The following is a 21,301-nucleotide window of genomic DNA, read 5'->3' as shown; positions in this document are numbered from 1 at the left end:
ACTAAGTCTGCTGGGTTGGTCTGGTGCCAGGCAGCTGGCAAATGGCAAGTTCAGAGCATCACACCCCTTGTATGAGCTATAGAGGTCACGTAGAACAGTGAGAGGCCATCGCATCTTCTGGAAGCCAAGCCCCTGCTCAACAGACACTGCTCACGGGGCCATGCCCAGATACTGCCCTCCTGTGGGAGGGTGGATTGCCCACATGGGGAGGCCTGGTTTACCCTGCTGGGCCTCTGGCGGGGCCCCACTGCTTCTTGGATCTGATTCTCCTTTGGAGAGGCAGCCAAAGAACTCGGGCTCTCCTTCCCAGTAGGACTGCTGATTCTGTTGGTTACCTGGCTACCAGGTTGGCCCCGTCTGGCCGGGGAGACCCTCCACACCCAGAGGCTGGGGGTTTTCTCTGAGCACCCACAGTCCTGGGCCCTGTTTCTCATGGACTAGCTCACCACATTGTGCATGGCAGTCAGTATACTCCCCAGCCTGAGTGCTCCTAGGACAAGGGGATTGAGTCATCTTGATCCCCGCTGCCCATTTTAGGGCTTGGCACAAAATAGATACTAAATTGTTTCTCCCATCTATGCTCTATTTTGAGTCTTCCCAGCAGTGACCCATAAAGGCCCTAGCAGGGATCTCCTTCCAACAGAAACAAAGAGGTCCTGGAGTAGGCAATCCTTAGCTACAGATGAGGGAATGTGGATGTTGTCCTCAGGGTAGGATCCAGCCCAGGGAGTGGGATGTAAAGAGCTCTATGGGGTCCCACCTATCCCTCTGCTTCTGGTCCCAACCCACTCTCTGCATGGATCCTGGGCTCTAGCCCACCCAGACTGCCTGAGAACTGCTGGACTTCGAGGAATCCCACCTCAGTGCCAAGCCTCTCACTATTTCCACCTCTTGGATGCTCTCTTCATCCCCTTCTCCCTGGAAACCCTCCTGGCTCCAAAGTCCACTGACTGCACGATGCAGGGGTGAACTTTCCTCTCTGAGTTCTCCAGCACCCCCCAATTTTTCTGCTCACCAGCTCACCTGGCCTCAGTACCTATTGGTGCTGTTTGTCTTATCTGTCTCAGGGGGCTGCTCTGAGAGAAAGCAAATACCAGCCTCTGTGAGCCTCAGTTTCCCCATCTGTAAAATGGGGACAGTGATCCCCACCCTCCTGGGCTGATGTAAGGATTAAATGACATTAATCAGGTCAGAGCCCAGCACAGAGTCATCTCACCTGTCCACGCACGTGCCAGGAGGTGAAGCAGAGCCAACTCACACCAAAGATGCAGAGGCCTCAGGGCTGGGGTTCTCAGCCCTGTGGAAAGACTCAATTAAGTGGTTGAACAACTCACCCCACCTCCAAGACAGGGGATACGGGAGGCTAAGAGGAGAAGGCAGGCACATTATAACATCTCCAGGTATGGGCGGAGCGAAGACTGCTAACCTCCACTGGGCACTAGTTCTGTGCTCGGCCCTGTGCTAAGTGCATCGATCTCATCCACACACGGCCAGTTCACAGGATCCCCACAGTTCACAGGAGGAGTTATGGCTGGCCCTCGGTTCTTTCCACCGCCCCCACACCGTACTGGGGATGCCATGATGACCTAAAGAGAAATGAGTGTTTATTTTTATCTATAATCCCTGATGTGGGGCTTCTCCACACAGTAAAAGTGAATCTACAGCATGAGAAACTGATTTTTTAAAAATAAACTTTATTTGGAGTCATTTTAGATTTATAGAAAATTCACAAAGATAGCGCAGAGGGGTCCATATACCCCATCCCCAGCTTCCCCCCCTTGTTCATACCTTACCTTCCTATGGTACCTTTAACACAACTCAGAAACTGACATTGGTAATTACTGTTAACTACGCTGCAGACTTTCATTGGATTTCACCAGTTTTTCTAGTAATGTCCTCTTTTGTTCCAGAATCCCATCCAGGGTACCCCCATTGCATTTAGTCACCTCGTCTCCCCCGCTCTATTCGGTAACAGGAAAATGGACTTTTTAACTGGTGTCCTATGGGCAACAAAGGAGGGGACTCTTTTTGTGGCTTCTTTCACTTTCTCTTTCACAATTTGACGTCTGAAAAATCCCCGTCAGAGAGGACTTGTCCCCCTGCATCAGCCTGCTCCTGCTCCCCGTCCCTCGTGGCGTCTGTCCAGCCGAGGTGGGGGCGGGGGGCGAATTCCCTGCACAAGAGCTTGTGCTCCCTTTTTCTTCCTGCAGGGACAGTTAATTCCGCTCAGCTGCTCCTGTGTCCCTGTTGGCCTCGTCTTCAAGCTCGCCACCAGCTCTTATTCTGGGAATGATAAAACACCTGGAATTTTAGTTTTAGTTCCACTCTCTTCCTGGGGCAGAAACTCTAGGCTCTCAGAGGAGTGAATGGGGAAAATCCATAATACAATACTTCCCCAAATTCATCCTCCCTTCCCTTTTCCCTGTAATACCCACATCCTTTTGGGGAACCCTGTGGTACAAGGGAAGCCAACTCCCAGGGTGCAAATATGACCTGAGCTTGACTGTAATCAGCACATGCGGTCCCTCGGCCACAGCGATTGGCTCAGGAGTGGCCTCGTCACGCAGGATGGCCCGGTCGGAGTGAATCTCAGGACTTCTGCAGGCATTCTGGTTCATGGGTGCTCTCTTTGGCTCAGGTAGAATGGCCAGTGGCCATGTTGTGACTGCAATCGGTTGTGGAGGAGTTTTAACCTGTTAAGGTAGACACTTGAAGTGACGCTCAGTCTTTTTCTCCCTAGTCACTCCCTTGACTCTTTTTTAATATCATAGGTAGAGTTTTTATAACTTTCTGGTCTCATTCAGTTATTAAAACTCAGACCAGTCCAATTTAAAACTTTAATCTGCTATCTAACCTACCCCACCCAGGTCAGAATTGTGACTACGGGGGCTTGGTGAGGGGATGGACCACTCCTAGGGTCCTTCCTCCTAGAGGAAGCTTCGGGAGACCTCCTGCCACCCTGACTTCGCTCTGCAGTGGAAAGGGTTTCCCGACCTTATTCTGGGTATTTCTGCCCTTGGTGGTCTCTATGATGTGGTGGTCTCTGCAGAAGAGATACGTGCTGTTCAGCTCTATGGCCCCTCATTGCCAAGGACTTCTACAGATAGGGGTGACCGGCCTCCTTACTGACTGTCAGTCCCCAGCTCCTCCTTCAAGTCAGGGCCCCATTGCTTGGCCCAGTGGCTGCTGACTAGCTCCCTGGTTCCTGTCCCTCCTCTAACCGTTATGCTCTGTCACATGGAGCCATAGGAAGTATGAGGAACTGGGCACGGTAGACCCATTTTTTCCTCCCAGGCCCACCACATCCTGGTCCTGACAAGCTTGCTCATATAGGCCCTTTCATGAACCTCCGACCTTCAGAACTCTCTGGTTCACTATCTATGTTCACAAACACCCCCAGTCTCACAGGAACATGGCCCAGGTTCTCCCTGCTTTTTCACCACACTTTATTCTAGCAGTAGCACCAGGATGAGCCTGTGGGGTTCTAGCTCAGTAAGCGTCCAGTGGCAGAAGCTCCTCTCCCCCTGTGCAGGCACCCCCAGTCTCTTCAAGGGAGCCTCTCAGGTGCTTTCATTCTCCCTCCCCCAGGCCTCATACACACACACTGAGCTTTGATGGGGAAGAGAAACAAGGGATATTTGGAGTCACTGTTGGTTGAAATGTGGAAGCAATAGCATTAAAAGGGGCCTGGAGAGCTGGTGGAATTTTCAGCCTGGATCCTCTCTCTCACTTCCTCTGCCCTCAGAGACAAACCCCATCCCCACACCTTTAACTCTCCTTCCCCCTCACAGCACGAGAAAGTTCCCTGCTTGCCGCAGCTCCCAGCACCTCATCTCTTGGAAAGGGGCAAAATGATGCATTTAGTAAGCTCCCTCGGAGGTACCTCTGCCACAAGATGGCCTTCTTGGTCACGGTGAGTGTTTCAAACTCATATGAGTCTGCCTTTCAGTGTCCGGGCACCAGCTCCTTCCACTGCATATCCCTGTAAGTAGCACTGGCCATTCCTGCCCAGAGCTGGAGGCATTGATCTGTGGCTTGGAATGTGATTCCTACTGCCAGAGCCTAAAGCCTCTTAATTTTTGCCACTTCTCTCCCGGTCTCCCACCACCCTATAACATTTCAGAGGGCAGCTCTACCCACAGTCAGCATCCTCCTCTCTTGTCCCCAGGGCTGTACTCTCTGCAAACATCTCTCCTTTCTGGGAGCATGTGGCCTTGACCAGAGGTTTCAGCTTGTCTGGGAGCCAGCTCCACAGCAGCAGCTCCAGCTCCAGGAAATCCTGTCTCTGAAGCTAAGGCCGAAAGGGGAGGGAGTGGGGGCCCAAATCAGCCAAGGGTATCTGCCCCAGTCCACCTCGCCCCTTCCTGGACACACTAGTTTCCTAATAAATCATGCATCCTTCATGGCTGGATTAAACATCAATTTCCAGCCTGGGGTCACACAAGGAAGTTTGGTGTTGTTTTGTTTTTTGGTTTTTGTTTTTTTACATCAGTCTCCTGAGCTCACTTCATAGGGTGTATATCTCGATTTTTCACCGACTGCTGTTTTGCCATTGCCGTTTCTGGAATCAGTACCTCCATTTCCTTTAGGAGACTTTCCTGCCTGCACTCTCAGTTCAAGGAGTTCCTGTGTGGCTGACCCTAACCTCCCAACTCCAGGGCTGGGGAAATAATCCAATCAGTCTTCCATGAGAGTCAGCTCTGGTCATTTCCTCGGAATGAATGGGAAAGTAAGCTTTTTCCAATAGGGCTGAAGATGCCAGGATGGAGCTCTTGGGGGGTCATCTTTCCACTACATGGGGAGCATATCCTGAGAGAGAAGCCAACACAGAGAAAGGCAAAGTGGTGAGATGGAGACAAATTCTTGATGACTTGACTTGTATGCCTGGATCTAGCTATTCCTGAAGCTAGACTATTCTTGGATTTCACATTCCAGTGAGCCAATAATTCCACCCTCCCTTTTATGTTTTTGGGTTTAGTTTGTTTGACTTGCTTAACACATTAGAGATGAATTTCCATGATTTACAAACAAAGGATCCCGGTTAATATACCTTTTGAAAAATCCATTCTTGGTCATGCCAGAATGCTGACTTCACAACCGCAGATTTCCTGTGGTGTTGAGATAATATTCCAAGGCCATTTCTGCTCAGGCTGGATCAGCCTACACTGGTACTTTGGCAGTGATGGGGGGGGGGGTGCATGTTTGGCTTTTTATTTTCTATGGTGGCAAGAACATTTAACATGAGATTTAACCTCTTCACAAAATTTTAAGTGCATAATACAGTACTGTTAACTCTAGGTATGATGGCATACGTTTGGCTCTTTATTTAGGGTAAAGATTGAAACCCAAATTCAGCTGAGAATTGAATTTACCATGGAAAACCCTGGGCAGGGTCTCAAAATGCAGTGCAGGTGTAACTGCCCACAGTGTCCACTCAAACCCTTTCCCAAGGAGCAAGCTTCAGCACTGATTTACCCCAGAGGCAATCTTCACCACAGGCTATAGTGAGCAATGGATGTTGTAGCGAAGATTTCGATCTAGAGATAGAGTAGGGTTTTACATCCAACAAGTGACCCCAGGCCTCTCTCTTCTCCAGGTTCTCCCCTACACCCACCTCTCCTACCTCCTTCTTCTTTGTGGCGCAGTTAGCTCTGGGCTTCTCTCCCTTACGCACGACGCGAGGCTCTGATTCACGCAGGAAAGGCCATCATCACCCTGAACAAGACTATGTTCTCAGCAAAACCCTCACCAAAAACCCTCCAGCTACTTGGATGTATCTTCTTGGAAGGCACGGGGGAAGGGAAGTTTTAACTTTTCTGAAACAAATACATCTTTTCCTGCCATGTTCTGTAATTCTTTAGAATCAAATATATACCTCACCACTAAATCACCCTGTAACTGGAAACCCGTTTCTGCAAGTTACCTACAGTCCCTTGTAAGAAATTATTTTTCTGCTTAAATTGGTCAGTTTGTTTCTACCACTTGCTCTCACAACCTGACTGGTGTAGTGGATCATTTCCTTCCCTCAGCCTCTGCTTTCTCATGGCCTGTACTGACTCAAGTATCTACCTACCTCCTTCTTTCTGTCTTCCTGCCTTATCTCCTGCTTCCAATGATTTAGCTCTCTCCTCAGACCTCAGAGGAGGACTGGCTGGCCCACCGAATCCCTGTTGCCCCTGTTTGGGCAGAGCTTTGGGTCAGATCATCTCTGAGGTCTTAGCAAGCCTATGGACCAGCTGCCCTTAGGGTGCTCAGCTGTAGTAAAGGGGGGGGGGATGTGGAACTGGGTGAGGGGAGACCCTTTCAGCAAAATAGCAGGCATGAGAAACACTCCAGGGCTTAGTCTGTTCAGAACTGGAGATGATTGTCCCCTTACCTCAGAGCTGGTCACATCACACCTGGAATGTGACCTCCCATTGCAATCCCCAAACCAGGAGAGAGCCCTGGATTAAGTGAGCCCTATCTCACCACAAGAGACTGGAACAAAGAGGGGACAGTTCCCACAAGGGTCAGGTGAGGGAAGGAGGGAGCCCAGAGGACATAATCTTCATCTGTACCTGCTGATGCACTGTCTTAGCAATGACAGGAGCTGAGTTGTTCTGGGTGGCCTGAAAAGCAGCACAGAAACAGATATGAATATTACAAGGGAGCTTGAGACATATTTTCTCCCAGCCAAAGCTGTCCCTCAACAGTCCAGGCAGCCTTTGAAGATAGTGAGCTCTCCGTTATTAGAGGTGTTCAATAGAGCCTGGTTGCAATGGAAAGGATTCCTACAAGATTGAATTGGCTGAACTAGGACTCTTCCAGCCTTGAGCTTTGGTATTTAGAATACATAGTTGAGTGAATGAAGACTGAATGCCTACTTAATACTTGTTGGTTGGATGATGGTTGATTTGTTAAAGAAAGTGATTGATTGAATGAATGAAATGGACAGGCTGTTCCAATAAATAAAAGATATTTGACTGAGTGAAGACTTGTTCATTCTTTGATTAGCTGAATGAAGATTGATTGGTTGAAATGATGAATTAGCAAATACAGAGTGTGGATGAGCAGGCTGGTTGAGTGAAGGTTTGATGGCTGGTAGGATTCAGTTCCTTGATTCCTACTCTATTCTCTCATCTTGCACTTTATCCTGCTTGTCTTTCTTTTCCTTCTAAGTGTAGTCAAGAAGAAATGTTTTCATTTGTGTGCTTGATGTGGAAAATATTGTACGCTAAAGAGCCCTTTTCATAATCAGGATTTCATCTTAGGCAAATTTGATTGCCCAGGCACATGCCTATGGTGACTGGTATAACCTGCTTCAGGACTCAGGGGAGGTGTGAATTTAGCATGTTGGCCAGAGAAGGGCAACTGAAGGTCACACCTGGGGCTTGGCCTGTTTGGTCCCTCACCTGGAGGCAGAAATTACTGTCCTCTCTGTGGGTTAGGAGAGTATGCCTATTTGGCAAGAAAATATCTTCCAAACATCCTTTCAGGGTGCCTAAAATTTCACCAATAGAATCACACCTTCTTTGCACAACTGCAAAATGAGGTGGTACATTCCAACAACCTATTATTTAGATTGCTGTGTTTTGGAGTATGATCCCTGGTAAAACGTGAATGGAATCAGGGAAGGGATGTTTATGAAGCTCTGCTGACTAGATTAACCAACAGTTATTGCCATCAGCTTCTCAGGTCAATTTGGTCTGTCAGCTGAGTTCGGTGTCCCTGTCAGATTCAGAGGGATCAGGGCACAGGCTGGATACATTTTGATAGAGGGTGTGAATGGAAACTAACCTGAGGCTTGAGTACTATGCTGGGATACAGACCTAGGCAGGGGGCGTGGTGGAATGCTGAGGATGAGGAACAGCCGGGGAGCTCTCAGAGGGTATCTGAGAAGGGCTTGCAGGGAACTGAAGTATAGAAAGAGCCTCAGAGACTTTCCCTCCTATTCCCCAGGGTTGTCTTGAGCTGAGTTCAGAAAGGGATAATACACTTGTCTGGTGCCCCTCACCCTGCCCCACTTCTGGGAGCTAGAGAAGCCAAGAACTTGAGAACTACATGTAACTGGTCTGGTCACTCCCCCAGCTTAGGACACAAATTATGCTCACATTTTCCCCCCCATTAGTTACTTGAGCTCCTTCAAGATCTTATCAAGAGGAAGTCCAATCTGCCCCTCTGAGGGCCTTTTCTCCTGCTTCATAGGACTGCTCAAAACTCTCGGGGCTAGTTCATTTCAACCCAGGTTCCTGCAGAGCACCAACCTTGCTCCATCTCGCTGCTCCAAAGCCCCAGCTCTCATTCACACTCCTGAGCTCAGGCAATTTTCTCCAGGGGGAAAGTTGAAAGGGGCTTCTAGGTCTTCAGCAGCAGGGTTGAGTCTTGTCCCCAGTATAAGACTCCTTTCCCACACCATGGAGTTCCCCTTGGGGACCCAACCATCCTTTCTCATTGACCAGTGACCCTTATTGGGGATGGTTATCTGGGGAGAGAGTTGACCAACTTTGAACCTCTCAAGGGCAGGAGCTGGGCCTTCTTCCATCTGTGCCCCGGAAGCTCCTTTCTGCCGGGCTCCGCCTCCCTGTTGGATCTTGGGAGAGGCAGACTTTGTCCGGCCACACAGCGTCCCATTTTGTTCTGCCAAGGCCTATTTACATCTGATAACCTCAAGTGACTGCCAGAACAGAGAGGGCCTCCTCCTCAGCAAAGTCCTGCCCCAAGGACAAAAAATGAGAAGCTTCCTGCCCGTTACACTTGGTCTCCTCCAGTTAGTGCCCCTGAAGGGAAGTGGCTTCAGTGACCATGAGTCAGGGGCATTTTACACTGTGCCACCAGGTAAAGACCTTAAGGGCTTTTGGGTGGGGCAGGGCAGGGAAGGAAGGACCGAGAGAAAGGACTCTCACACGTGAGCACCCTCCACACACATACTCCTCACCAGCCCCTCTCGCCGCCAGTTAACTACCACCAGCGCCTCTCCCAGACCTCACATGGCCTTTGGGTAACTTCTCCTCTGACAAAAGGGCTCTAGAGGCTAAAATGGTTAAAATAAATAAATAAATAAATTCTAGGCCAACCACAGTGAGATACCACCATACTCATCAGGATGGCTATTATTATATAAAATAATAAAAAAGAAAATAACAAGTATCTCCAGCCTGTGTCCCCGGAAGAAGCTGGAACCCTCGCGCATTGCTGGTGGGAGTGTGAAATGGTGCAGCCACTGTGAAAAACAGTTTGGTGGTTCCTCAAAGAGTTAAACATAGAATTATCGTATGATCCAGCAATTTTACTTCTAGGTATATACCCAAAAGAATTGAAAGCTGAGACTCATATTTGTTTTGTCTTTGTTTTTTTTTTTTTAAGATTTTATTTATTTATTTGAGAGAGAGAGACAGAGTTAGCGAGAGAGAGCACGAATGGGGAGGAGAGGGAGAGGGAGAAGCAGGCTTCCCGCTGAGCAGGGAGCCCGGTCATGACCTGAGCTGAAGGCAGATGCTTCACCAACTGAGCCACCCAGGCGCCCTCAAACAGATATTTGTATACCCTTGTTCATATTAGCAATATTCATAAGAGCCAAAAGATGAAAACAACTCAAGTGTCTAGCAACAGATGAATGGATAAGCAAATTGTGATCTATCCATACAATGGAATACTATTCAGCCTTAAAAAGAAATGAAATTCTGACACCTGCTACAACGTGGATGAGCCTTGAAGACAGTAGGCTAAATGAATTAAGTGAGACAAAAAGGGGCAAATACAGGATGATTCCACTTACATGAGGTACTAGAATAGGCAAATTCATAGAGACAGAAAGTAGAATAACAGGGTACCAGGGACTGGGAGGGGAGGGGGAATGGGGGAATTATTGTTAGTTTGATGGGTACAGAGTTTCTGTTTGGGATGATGGGAAATTTCTGGAAATATACAGTCGTGATGGTTGCACAACATCATGAATGTACTTAATGCCACCGAATTGTACACCTGACAATGGTTAAAATGGTAAATTTTTTTGTTCTATATTTTATCAAAAAACAAACCATATCCAAGCCCCTCTTCTTAGCCTGGAGCAAAAATTTGGTAGCCTCACTTCAATTCAAAGGCCCTCCCTCCCCAAAGGTGTAATTTTTGAAGGGGTCGAAGCAGCCTGTGGCCTCTGTTCCACTAGCTGTACTTGGGGCAGAGATAGTCTTTTCTTCCTCTGTGGCTAGGAGAGGAGATGGGATGAGAGATAAGGGAGCAGCAAGCCAGCACCCTGCACAAAGGGACAATTTTCTTCCACTTCATCCTGCCTATACACTGTCTTAATTGGAGGGCTTCTAGGGGCTACAGAGTCCATTTTTTATTGTACAGATGGGAAAAGTGAAGCTCACAGAGAAGGCATGACCTGTCCAAGGTCATATACTTTCCTGACTCACTGCTCAGTGCTCTTTCCCCTGGGCTGGGGTGCTGAGAACAGACCACCTTGAGACTGGCAGTGTTTCTCTGGGAAGTGATGACCTATGACCTCTGGGCTCTGAAGCCTCTTCAGCTAGGCCTGGAAGGGGATCAAGCTACGAAAGTTAGGGTGGTCCCACAGCTGGGTGCAGGGGCAACCACTCCCACCCAGGTCTGGTGGGGATGCTCCACCTACCCCCAAGCATTTCCCTACCGATACTCCCTCCCTTGGCCTCCCTACCCTATTGAGCTCTCCCCTCCCGTCTGACGGTGCTCCCGCCCACTTCTCTAGCCTGTGTCCCCAGGAGACCCCTTCAGGTAAAGGATGACAAGACAGAACAAATTGATGGGTCAGGACTGCAGGGTGCCCAGATTCATTTATTTAGTCCTCAAACTGTCAAGAGCCTGCCAAGTCTCCGGTGAACACTGATTTAGAGGGCATGCATGCCTGTGGCCCAAGTCAGGTGGCCTACAGACACTTCCTCCTACTCCAGCTGTTCTACCTGGCCTAAAATTCCCTGGCCAAGGGACGGAGCTTCACACCTTTTCCTAGCACGGCAGAGAGGTTTAATAGATCCCCACTCCCAGCCCTGGGGGGCACACAGCAAGTTTACACCAGAAGGACTCTGATGAAAAAGGCCTGAGGGCCAGAGTTAACCTCTAGCACAGCTCCTCACTGAGCAGTGCCCAGCATAGCGCTGATTTCCAGAAAGTTCTGTTAAATTAAAAAGCTCTTAATTCCAAGAGAATGTCATCTCCACAATGTCTGAATTAACACAGGCAGCAGGGAGTCTGGAGGGAGAGATGGACAGAAAATATTTACAGTGGGTCAGCAGCAGAGACAGAGGTTAATACAGACCATGGGGTGAGGGATAAAGAGCCTGACCCTGCCTGGGGTGGGGAATTGGGGAATCTCGGAGGGCTTCCTGATGGAGGGGACTCCTAATTTGAAATCTAGGCAATCTATGGGAATTGGGCAGGACCAAGGGGTAGGAGATAGAGAAAGGTGGTCAGGTCAGAGAAAGTAAGTCCAGCATTGCCTGGGGGCCCCTGTGCCTTGAAGCCCCAGTGTGAGCCGGGAAGGGGGTGGGTAAAGGAGAGGGTGGCTCAGGTCCCTCAGTGGAGGGATGGGTGGGGTGGGGTGGGATATGGCCTGTTGGGGAGCCTCAGAGGAGAACCCCACACAAGCGAGGGCTAAGCTCCCTGACCTTGTAGGAGCCCAGGATGTGGAATCCCAGCACCCTGGGAGGAGCCTCCAGGCTTTTAGGTTGTGTCTTAGCTGACAGTGTGACTGGTTATGAGAGCTCTCTTTGGCCTGGTGGTCTTCTTCCTGATGACCTCCAAACCCCTTTGGGTGGCATCCTTTATTTTTGCCTGATACCTGGCGTTCCTGGAGGCTCCACTTCTAGGCCTGTGTCTCTTCCCAGCAGCCCAGAGCAGTACTGGGGTGGGTATGGTATGTGGTGGGTGGGGAGTAGGGGCTGGGGGATGGGTGGGGATAAAAAGGTAGCTCATCACAATTTGGAATCTTGTCTCCTGAGAGCCAGATGAGGTCATGGCGATTGTCTAACCCAAGCTAACCATTTTACAAAAGAAGAAACCTAGACCCACACCTAGAACCAGGTGAGGAGTTGTCCAAGGCTATTTGGTGAGCTGGGAACAGAGACAAAATTAGAACCCAGGCCTTCTGACCCCAACTGAGAGCCTTCTTTCTCTGTCCAGGATCTTGCAGGAAAGAAATAAGCATTTTAGGGGCACCTGGGTGGCTCAGTTGGTTAAGTGTCTACCTTCGGCTCAGGTTGTGATCCCAGGGTCCTGGGATCGAGCCCTGCATCAGGCTCCCTGCTCTTTGGGGAGCCTGCTTCTCCCTCTGCCTCCTTCTGTCTCTCACGAATAAATAAATAAGATCTTAAAAAAAAAAAAAAAAGGAAAGAAAGAAGCATTTTATTTATTTATTTATTCATTTTTTGAAAGAAGCATTTTAGTAGAGCAGTGAGTCTCCGACTTGATAGGTTAGCTTGAGACACTGCACTGAAATTAAACGTGGTCGCTTTAGGAGATTTTTTGGCACGAGTTTGCTGATAAACCCAGATACCAGCACTGACACTTAGAGCTGCTTCTTTTATTAGATGCTCTGCATTCCAACTAAGCTAGAATATTCTCATATTAATTTGTTTAGATTATCATTAAAGTGAAGGTACTGCATTTAAAAATTCAGGTAGAATATTTGTAGCCACTCATGACTGAAGCTGGAAACCCTCAAGAAACTGAGGAGCCTGGTTTGAGGAATTGCTAGGCCAGAAGGACAGATGGTCTTGGGGAGGGGTTGGGAACAGGCCAGCTCTAAGCTGCAGAGTCATTTGTGATGGGACACAGTGTGGGGCTGGACTCCTGTCCTCTGCTTACCCCACACCTCGGCCCTTGCCCTGTGACGGGGCTTGGGAGTGTCTTTCCCCGTGGCTTTGACTACGTGGAAATCTGCAGGTTCCAGACAGAGGTCCGAGTCCTTCCTGAGGCCTTCCTAAGGGATCCTGAGTTGGACATGCCCCTTTCTGGGCCTTGGGTCTTCATCTATAATACAGTGGAGTGGACTTGCTAGGAAGGACTGATGGGGATGGGATGGGAGGGGGGGCAGGAGCATCCATTTGTTAGAGCTGCCCCTGTAAACTGGACAGATTTTCTGGGAGTTGATAGGTCCAGAGCTGAAAAGATCATCTACCCTTTACTCCAATTCTGAGACATCATCTTTCAGAAATAATGCAAGAGGAAAGATATGGCTCTAGAAAAGATTGATAATCACCCTTTAGTTATAACCCAGAGCTTGCCCCCTATCTTGCAGCTTACATTTTTGTCCCTAGATAATCATCTGGTCCTTGTGGCCGCCCTGGGAAACCAACAGGCCTCCTCCAGGCTCCCCCAGGCCCATTTGTCCTCCTCTGCCAAAGTGATCTCAGGGTGTTATTACTGTCTGTGCCCTGTCCCTCCCCCACCCCCGCCCCGCCGAGGAATCTGAGCACAGAGCCTCCAGGGTTGCTTGCTTTCTTTCCATATCCTTAGGGCCCAGCAGCTCACCTAGACCGGAGAAAGCGCTGAAAGGGCTAGCTGAAAGAATTAAAGTAGACCAAATGCTGCAGGCAAACATCCTTCCCCTGAGGCCCTGTAACAGCTCTGCACCTGACTACCCATCAGGAAGCAGATCCATGATCAATGGCAAGTCAGGGACACCGGAGCTTGAACACAGTAGGCCTGAGCACTAGCCTCCAGGGACAGGGAAGGCCAAGGACCTTGATGAAGTGAGAACCAGCACAGAGGCCGCCTTTTCTGGTTCACCCTCTGCTGGCCTCCCAGCTTCTTTGGCTCAGCAATGCCCAGGATTCCGGGCATGTCTGCCTCTGGCCTTCTAAAAATACTCCGGCTGCCCAGCGCCTCCCAGATGTCTGAGAGCTGAGTCTGTGATTTCTCTGCTGGTAATGGGTCAAGCAGCTCAAGCCACTTCCTCTGCTCCCACCACCCAGCCTACCTCCCCACCCCTGGATGGCAGGCGTGGGGAGAGGCCTGACTGCCTGAATGGAGAGATCTCAGACATTGTTGACGACAGCCCCTTCTTGGAACAGATGGGAGAACTGAGGTCCAAGGACTTGCCCGGGACACTCGGACACAAATGTCCGCTCCCCCTCACTCCCAGCACTCTGTTTATGCCTGCTGTCACCCCACTTCTCATATGCTGCCTGCAGTCTGTAAGCTGGATCTGACTTCCCCACTCCAGTTAAACTCCTGTAAGCCCCCAACAGCAGTGGGGGGGGGGGGGCAGGGGGCGGGGCGGGAAATCCCTGTGGTCCCTATGGTCCCTAGAAGAGTGTCTAATCCAGAGCACACGTAAGTAGATGTAGATTGGATTAATGACGCAGTGGCAGCCAGGGCTGTGCACGGAGGCTTGGGCTGGGGGACAGAGCTGGGGTCCTTGTCCAGGGCCAGCCACTGTGCTACTGTATGTCCTCATCAATTGCTCTGGTTGATGCTCAGTTTCATGGGGGTGAATGAGATGGTATCCAAGGACTGAGCCAGCTCTGTTGTTCTGGAGCCATGATCTGATGGCTTATTGCGAATTCCTAGCCCCTCCTCGGCTCCACTGAGTGTAGGGAAGATGATAAGTCCTGCTGGTTCCACCCAGCTCCGGGCTCTCAGCTTCTGCTCCTCCCTCCATGCCTCTGAATATCCCACCTCTGGTCCCATTCTCCTAGGCCCAGCCCCTACAGTGGAGCCACCCTCTGACCCTGCTGCCAGGTGTCCAGGGGTGAACCCACCCCACAACACCCGCCCCCCACTAACCATATGATCTTGGGTAAGGCATTGACATTTTCAGGGCCTCAATTTTATCACCTTTACAAAGGAGAAAATAAGACCCTACCTTAGAGAAATGTCAGGAGGGGCAAAGGAGATTCCATATCTAAGATTTCGGGTCATGAATCTCTTTCCACAGAAAGTCTTCCCTGACCTCCCAGAATAGCTCAGGTGACTTTGCTAGCTCTCCAGTTCTGTCCTCGCCCCAACATCACCTGTCCACACTGTGTGGTCATTGTCTCTCTGATGGGGGCTCCTTGAGGACAGGAGTACACAGGGCTCAGCATAGCATCTTCACAGATGAAGTGCAGGTTAAGTTGGTTGAGCAACAAAGTGAGTAAATAATGCCTCGGGAAAAGGCAAAAGGTTGTGCAGAAGCCAGGGAGTCTGATCTAGGAGGGGCCTGCTTGATGGCAGGCTCTGGTGGTAGGAACACAGAGAGCTTCTTAGAGCCTTTCCCTTCCTTTTCTGGTAAGTTCATTCTTCAAGATCCTGGGACGCATCTCCTTCTCTGAGAACCCTGGTCACTGTCTCACCTGGGCACATGTCACACTCCACTGTAGGGTTTCTTTACATGTCTGTCTCCAGCCTCAGGTCAGTTCCCTGAAGGCAAGACCCTGTTGGATCTTCATACACCAAGCCCTGGAGCCCAATAAAGGTCATGGAGAAAAAATATAGCTGGAGAAATGATTTCTGAATTGGACTCCAGGTTGAACTGCCTGATCTTTTATGCCCTTCCTAGCCTTTGGGATGATATAAGTTACCAAAACGAGAGAGGAGCAGAGGGGCAAGCTATTGTCCTTCTTCCAAAAGTACCCTCCAAGCACATGTGGATTAAGTGTGAGCTGGGGAAAAGGACTGATAAAGAGCAGTGAAAACATATTCCCAAACCCCGTCTTTGTCCCTGGGCTTTTGTCTCTGTTGAGGAAAGGCCACAGAAACTTTAAGTATAAAAGGCCCCTGGGTATCCCAAAGATGTTCCTCAGGCACTTGGTCTGAACCCATTTACTCATATTTTACACATTGGTGTTACGCCTTTGACGATCTTGTTGAAGCAGTTTGAAGGTTAGTTGGCAGCCTCGTTGGGGGCGAGAAGCTGCCGTTGCAGGCAGGCGCTGGGAGAGAATCACCTGACGGGCCAGTAGAAGGGAGAGAGAAAAACAAAGCAATATTACACCGGCAAAAGCCCTCAAGAGCAACACATATTGGGATCATTTAGTTCAGGGTCAAATAAATGCTCCTGGGTAGATCACTGGATTTCTGCTCTGGGAAAAATCGCTTTTGGGGCCTCAGTCTCCCTATTTGCAAAACGAACGGCTTCCATCAAGGGTTCTGAGAGTTTATGATTCTGCAGAAGTTTCTTCACGTGAGGCCTCTCACTCCCCAACTATACAGGTCATAGGAGGTTTCATCAAGGTCCAGGCTCCAGTCTTCTGGGGTGTGGGGTAATGAGGCTTTTCTGCCACAAACTCCCAAGGGTAGAGACTGTCCTTGGGGGAAGTCCACCACGAAGCTGTCTGGGCTGCGGCCCTAAGGAGAAACAACTCCCCAGGAGCTGGCATGGAGGCAGTGGCCCTTGGTATGCTTGCTGCCGACAGAAGGAGTGAAAAGGAAGCCTGGCTGTGAGTACAGCGGAAGTGCCTGAGGTCTGGCAGTTGCTCAGAGTGCTCTGCAGCCAGGAGGGAAGTAAAACTGAGCATCTGGCGGCTTCTACCTTGAAAGCCCATGGGACAGCCACAGGTGAGGCCTCGTGCAGGCCAGTTCTCTGGTCCAGAGGTTGGCTACAGGCCAGGGGAGATCCCTGGAGAGTAGGCTGGGCCCAAGGACTTGGGGGAGGGCAGAGGAAAAGGCCCTAAAGCTGGTTCACGTCCTTGGGCAAATCTCGGTGTCTCCTTGGGCTCAGTTTCCCTACTTGCAAACATGGAATTGGGATTAAGTTTGCCTGTGCCCTAAGTATTTCTGGAAGGGTGGGTATTGGGAATACAGAGACGATTTGGTTGGAAGAAAATCTGGCCTGTTACCTTGCCAGCAAGGGACTCAGTCTGGTGGGGGATAGTTACAGAATTATGGGGTAAATCACGATTATCAACGTACATACAGGTGCTGAATAACTCTCAACAGAGAGCACCTCACCTAGCTTGGGGGCTTGGGGAGAGCTCCAGAGAAGGTTAAGTGACTTGCCCAAGGTCACATAGCAAAAAAGCAGTCCAGCTGGGCCAGACTTGAAAGGAAAGGGAGTTCAGAAAGACATAACTAAATAGAAGTCTGGTCAGCCAGAGCTTAATGCTGTCATCAAGATCTGAACAAGGTTGTCCAGAACAGGAGCATTAATTTTGACCTGATGGCAGGAGGAAGCAGGGGTTTTGGGGGATGGGGGGCTTGCAAAGTAAATTTGAATTTATCAGGCAGAGAAAAGGGGGAAAGGCTGAAAGCAGAGGGAACAGCATATTCAGAAGCGTGAAGCTGCTAAAAAAACTTGAGTTCTGGAAAAATGCATATATATGTTGTGCTGGGAACAAAGCATGTCTAAAATGGTGAAGCTGATGAGGTCAGGTAGGCTGGCAGGAGTCCTGCGGTAAGGGGCCTGGAACGTCATGTTAAGAATGAGGGGCTTAATTTCTAGGGCAGGGGGAGCCATAGAAGAGTCTGGAACAGAGGAGTGCACAGTCAAAATAGCCCATCAGAAGGCTTGCTCTTGCTGCTAGGAGGGCAGAGGAACCGGGTTGGGGGAGAGGTGGTGACAAACGATCGAGGCTACCTACGTCAGTGTCAGGCCTAACCCCTGTTGAGAAATTGAAACTTTTTAGGAGCCTACAGAGGTATGAAGGAAATGAGAACTGAAACCTGGGCCCAACTATGGCTGTGGTCTGGGCAGGTGCGGTTAGCAAGGGAAGTGAAACCGTTGGGCGGACAGGCAGCCCAACCTGGGGGAAGGTGGGATACCCTGTGAGGGAATGTGGGAGCCCTGATCCCAGCTAGGGCAGGGTGAGAGGCTATGTCCTGAGGGAGGCCAAGGGACAGTCTGCCACGGACCACTGTGTGCCCCACCAAGTGTCTGCCCCTCACTCCTGCCCTCAGGAAGCCCACTTCCTTCTGCCAAGTCTTTGTTCAACTGTCTCCTGAACTAAACTTTTCCTCCCTCTTCTCCCTGCCTTTCCAGCACCCTGTGGTTCCCGGCCAGGCCCTGCCCAGCCCTCCAGGAAGCCTGCCCTGAGTGGTGCAGGTTCCTGGCTTCCCACGGCCCTGCTACCCACCTTGCCGAAGCTGGGGTGCAACCATGCTCTGTCTTGAGGCATGTTGTGTTCTGCGGTCTTGGTTCACCATCCCAGTCAATGTTACCTTGCTGCAGGTGCCTCTGTCTCATCAGACTCTGCCCACAGGAGTTCTTTAGGAGTGACAGGAAGTCAGAATCAGACTCTGGGGCCCCCAAAGAAGCCACGTTACACATGCCTTCCCTAGAGCAGGCACATGGGAGGGCTGTTCATGGGCTAGGCTGGTTGGTTCTTTGTTCTGGGAAATTTGTTGAACTAATTGAGCCAAATAGGCAGATCCAGGTGGAGGGTCTTGTATTAGTCAGGAGGCCAGCAGGAAGCAATTCACCTCTCAGGTTCAAGTGAAGAGATTTACTGAAAGATCTGCTGTACTGAGATAGGGTCAGGTGAAGGGAACAAACAGCAGGATGGGGAGGCACCCACCCAGAGACCAGGGCTGAAGGAGGGACAGGAATCGTGTTATTGGAGCCCAGTGAGAAGTAGGGCTGCCTGGCAGGAATGGGATCAAGGAGGAAGTGGGGAAGACATCAAAGAAGGGAGGGAACAGAGGGAGAAATAGCCCAACCTCCCTTCTCTCTCATCCTCTGGTGTCCTGTTGTTTCTCATTTCTCCAAACCCAAGTGGAACCCAGTTGGCCAGGGGGCCTGGTGATGTGGCCCAAAGTTCCCAGCCTCCTAGGGCACAGTGTAGGGCCAAGGGTCTGGCGGGGGGGGGGGGGTAGTTCGTGAAAATAGAGATTAGCTATCTCCAGATATGCCTGAAAAATTGTCACCCAGATGCAATATCTGGATGATGCCTATGGCCTCCACCCAGTCATTTCTCTGTGATCAGTGCTGGGTTGGAGAAGGTTTCTCCGGCTGCCCCAGAGGGAAAAGACCAAGCTTCACCTTTACGTTAATTTTGTTACCATTTAGAAAGCACTGTCTAGTCTTGATTGTTACAGAACTAGAGAATGATAGAGCCAGGGGGGCCTCAAGGGTAACCATCCCAACTTCCACAGTGACTGAGGCCCAGAGAGGGTGAGAGCTGGGCCCAGGGCCACAGGACCCGCACGAGAGGCTGTTGGAGAGGTGTGCAGTAACCAGATGATGCAGTGAGGGCCACACAGCTACAAAGTAGCAGAGCCAAAATTCAAAGTGGTCAGTCTGACTTAAAACTTGACCGAGCTCTTACCCAAGCCCCTAGGCTGAGTGCCTAATGGGCTGGGAAGCAAGGCAATGGAGTTAGTGTGACCCAGCCCAAGGTGCCTTGTCTTTCAGACCTGCCATCCTCTCCTTTTTGGTCAGCACACTCACAGACCTCCACCTGGGAGGAGCAGCAGTGAGGTCATAGGCCCAGTGCAGTGTGTGAGGACAGAGGGCTAAATATGAACAGAAGACAGGTCTGCACAGGCCCTCGGGCACACCCTTCCTTAGGGTGCTGTCCTGGGCCTTCTCTTCTGTGATCTGGCTGCCCACACTTAATGTTCCATGGTTGGTAAACCTTTGGGACTTCAGGCTCCCAAATCCATCCATCCAGCATGCCTTGTCCTAGGTGCTGGGGATACACTGACAAACAAGATCTCCTCTGGAGATCTGTGGGGATGGAAGCATTGATAGGATGGGTGAGATGAGCAAGACATATGCCTGTTACAGAGTGTGATAAACATCCTAAAGGAAGATCGCTTTTCAAAATTTAGAGCAAATATCCAAGCGGGACTCCCAAGACTGCAGTCCACCTTTGTAGGCTCATTTCTTGGGAGACTCAGACTGTCCCCAAACATGGCTCAGCCCATCCAGCCTGTGGTGTTTGCTCTCCTGGGAGTGTCTACCTCCCACGCCTCAAGGCCCACTTCTAAGGCAGCCTCCTGGGGTTCCCTGGTTCAGACAGAGGCAGCCTTCCCCACAACAACTGTAGCACTTGGATTCCGTGCTTTGGAATTTCTTATTCAGGCTCAAACAATAGTGAGGGGATTCTAAATCTTGTCTCTATCAGCTTAATTTTCCATTCTTCCCTTCCTGAACACTATAGGTGCAGTAACCATATGCTCAACTGTGGCAGCCCCGCTCCCAAGGGGAGGGGCTGGGGGAGTCCAGAAACTGTGATAGAGTAGTTAACCTCTGGACACTGGAGTAGGGACAGCTGGGTTCAAATCCTGCTTCTTACTAATTGTGCAATCACAGGCAAGTTACTTACCCTCTCTGAGCCTCAGTTTCTCCATCCTTAAAGTCAGGTTAATGGGGGTGTTGTGAGAGTCAACAGGTTAACACAGTCAAAGCCCTCAGAGCTGCGCCTGGTACTTCATAAGCGTGAAAGAAATGTCAGCTATTGTTATTATAGCTATTATTAGGAGCTAGTGGGTGTGCTTGTAAACAGCTCCTCACACCCAAGCAAAGCTGGTATAGATACGCGGGCTCAACACACAGCAGCACTTAGAGATGGGACAGGGTGGGGAACTGAAACCCCATTTGAGAGATGAACGGAGACTCAGAGAAGGCAGGGCATTCATTCGTCTAACAAATACTTTTTTGGGGGGAGCAATTTCCACATGTCAGGCACCGCCTCTCTTCCCACATCAAACCTACTGAATCCTCAGAGGAGGGCCCTGTGTTTTAAACAAGCAGCCCTAGGTGATTCTCCAGCTTCGGGCGAGTCTGGGTAAATGCTTGGATTGTAGGATATCAGTGCAAACATTTTGCCACATTCCGAGTTTGGACTTGGGTTTTAGGGGGGCTACCATTTTCTGGTGACAGATTGGCATAGACCCTGGGCCTGATTAATTGGGTAGAAATCTCAGGTTGCCACCTATTGGCTGTATGACCTTAGGGTAAACTGGGGCTAATAATAGTACCTACTTCAAAGTTGTTGTGAGAATTAAATTATTTATGTGAATGCTGACACATAGTAACTATTATAAAGTATAAGCTATTATTATTACTGTGCCCAGTGTAGACAAGCATCAGAGAGAAGGCGGGGGTGGCGGATGTGAGGCTTCTCACCCCAGGATTGGCTCTGCCTGTCGCGTTGGCGGTGTCTGTCTCTTCAGGGAGACGCGCCACCTGCTCCCTTGCTCTGGAAGAGCTTTCCTGAGCCAGGGAATTCCCTCCCGTAGCGACTGACAGCAGCTCCCAGCTTCTGATGCCACGTGCTCTGCCCACAGCAGCATGGTGAGAATTAGATCACATCTCGGGGCCAAGGCTGGACCAGAAAGACAGGCAGGCTTAAGTGTTGGAGTGTCCATTTAGGAGCCCTGAAAATGAGAGGGGGGAGGACAGGTCCTGGGGAAGCTCCTCTCT

At 50.2% G+C, this 21,301-nt stretch overlaps 1 long non-coding RNA gene across 1 annotated transcript; it reads right to left on the bottom strand.

The window, feature by feature from the left end:
* Positions 1 to 1,674: 1,674 nt before the first annotated feature.
* On the bottom strand, positions 1,675 to 20,379 carry LOC144379446 (uncharacterized). The gene is made up of 6 exons (XR_013442455.1): positions 20,202 to 20,379; positions 18,009 to 18,139; positions 5,051 to 6,608; positions 4,575 to 4,809; positions 2,494 to 2,693; positions 1,675 to 2,283 (listed from the first exon to the last, which is right to left on the bottom strand). It is a non-coding gene; the product is annotated as an uncharacterized LOC144379446 (long non-coding RNA).
* Between the last annotated feature and the right edge of the window lie 922 nt (positions 20,380 to 21,301).

This window comes from Halichoerus grypus, chromosome 11, assembly GCF_964656455.1.
Source record: "Halichoerus grypus chromosome 11, mHalGry1.hap1.1, whole genome shotgun sequence".
Classification (NCBI taxonomy): Eukaryota; Metazoa; Chordata; class Mammalia; order Carnivora; family Phocidae; genus Halichoerus; species Halichoerus grypus.
Note: the sequence above shows the minus strand (reverse complement) of the source record. Positions and strands in the feature narration are given on the sequence as shown.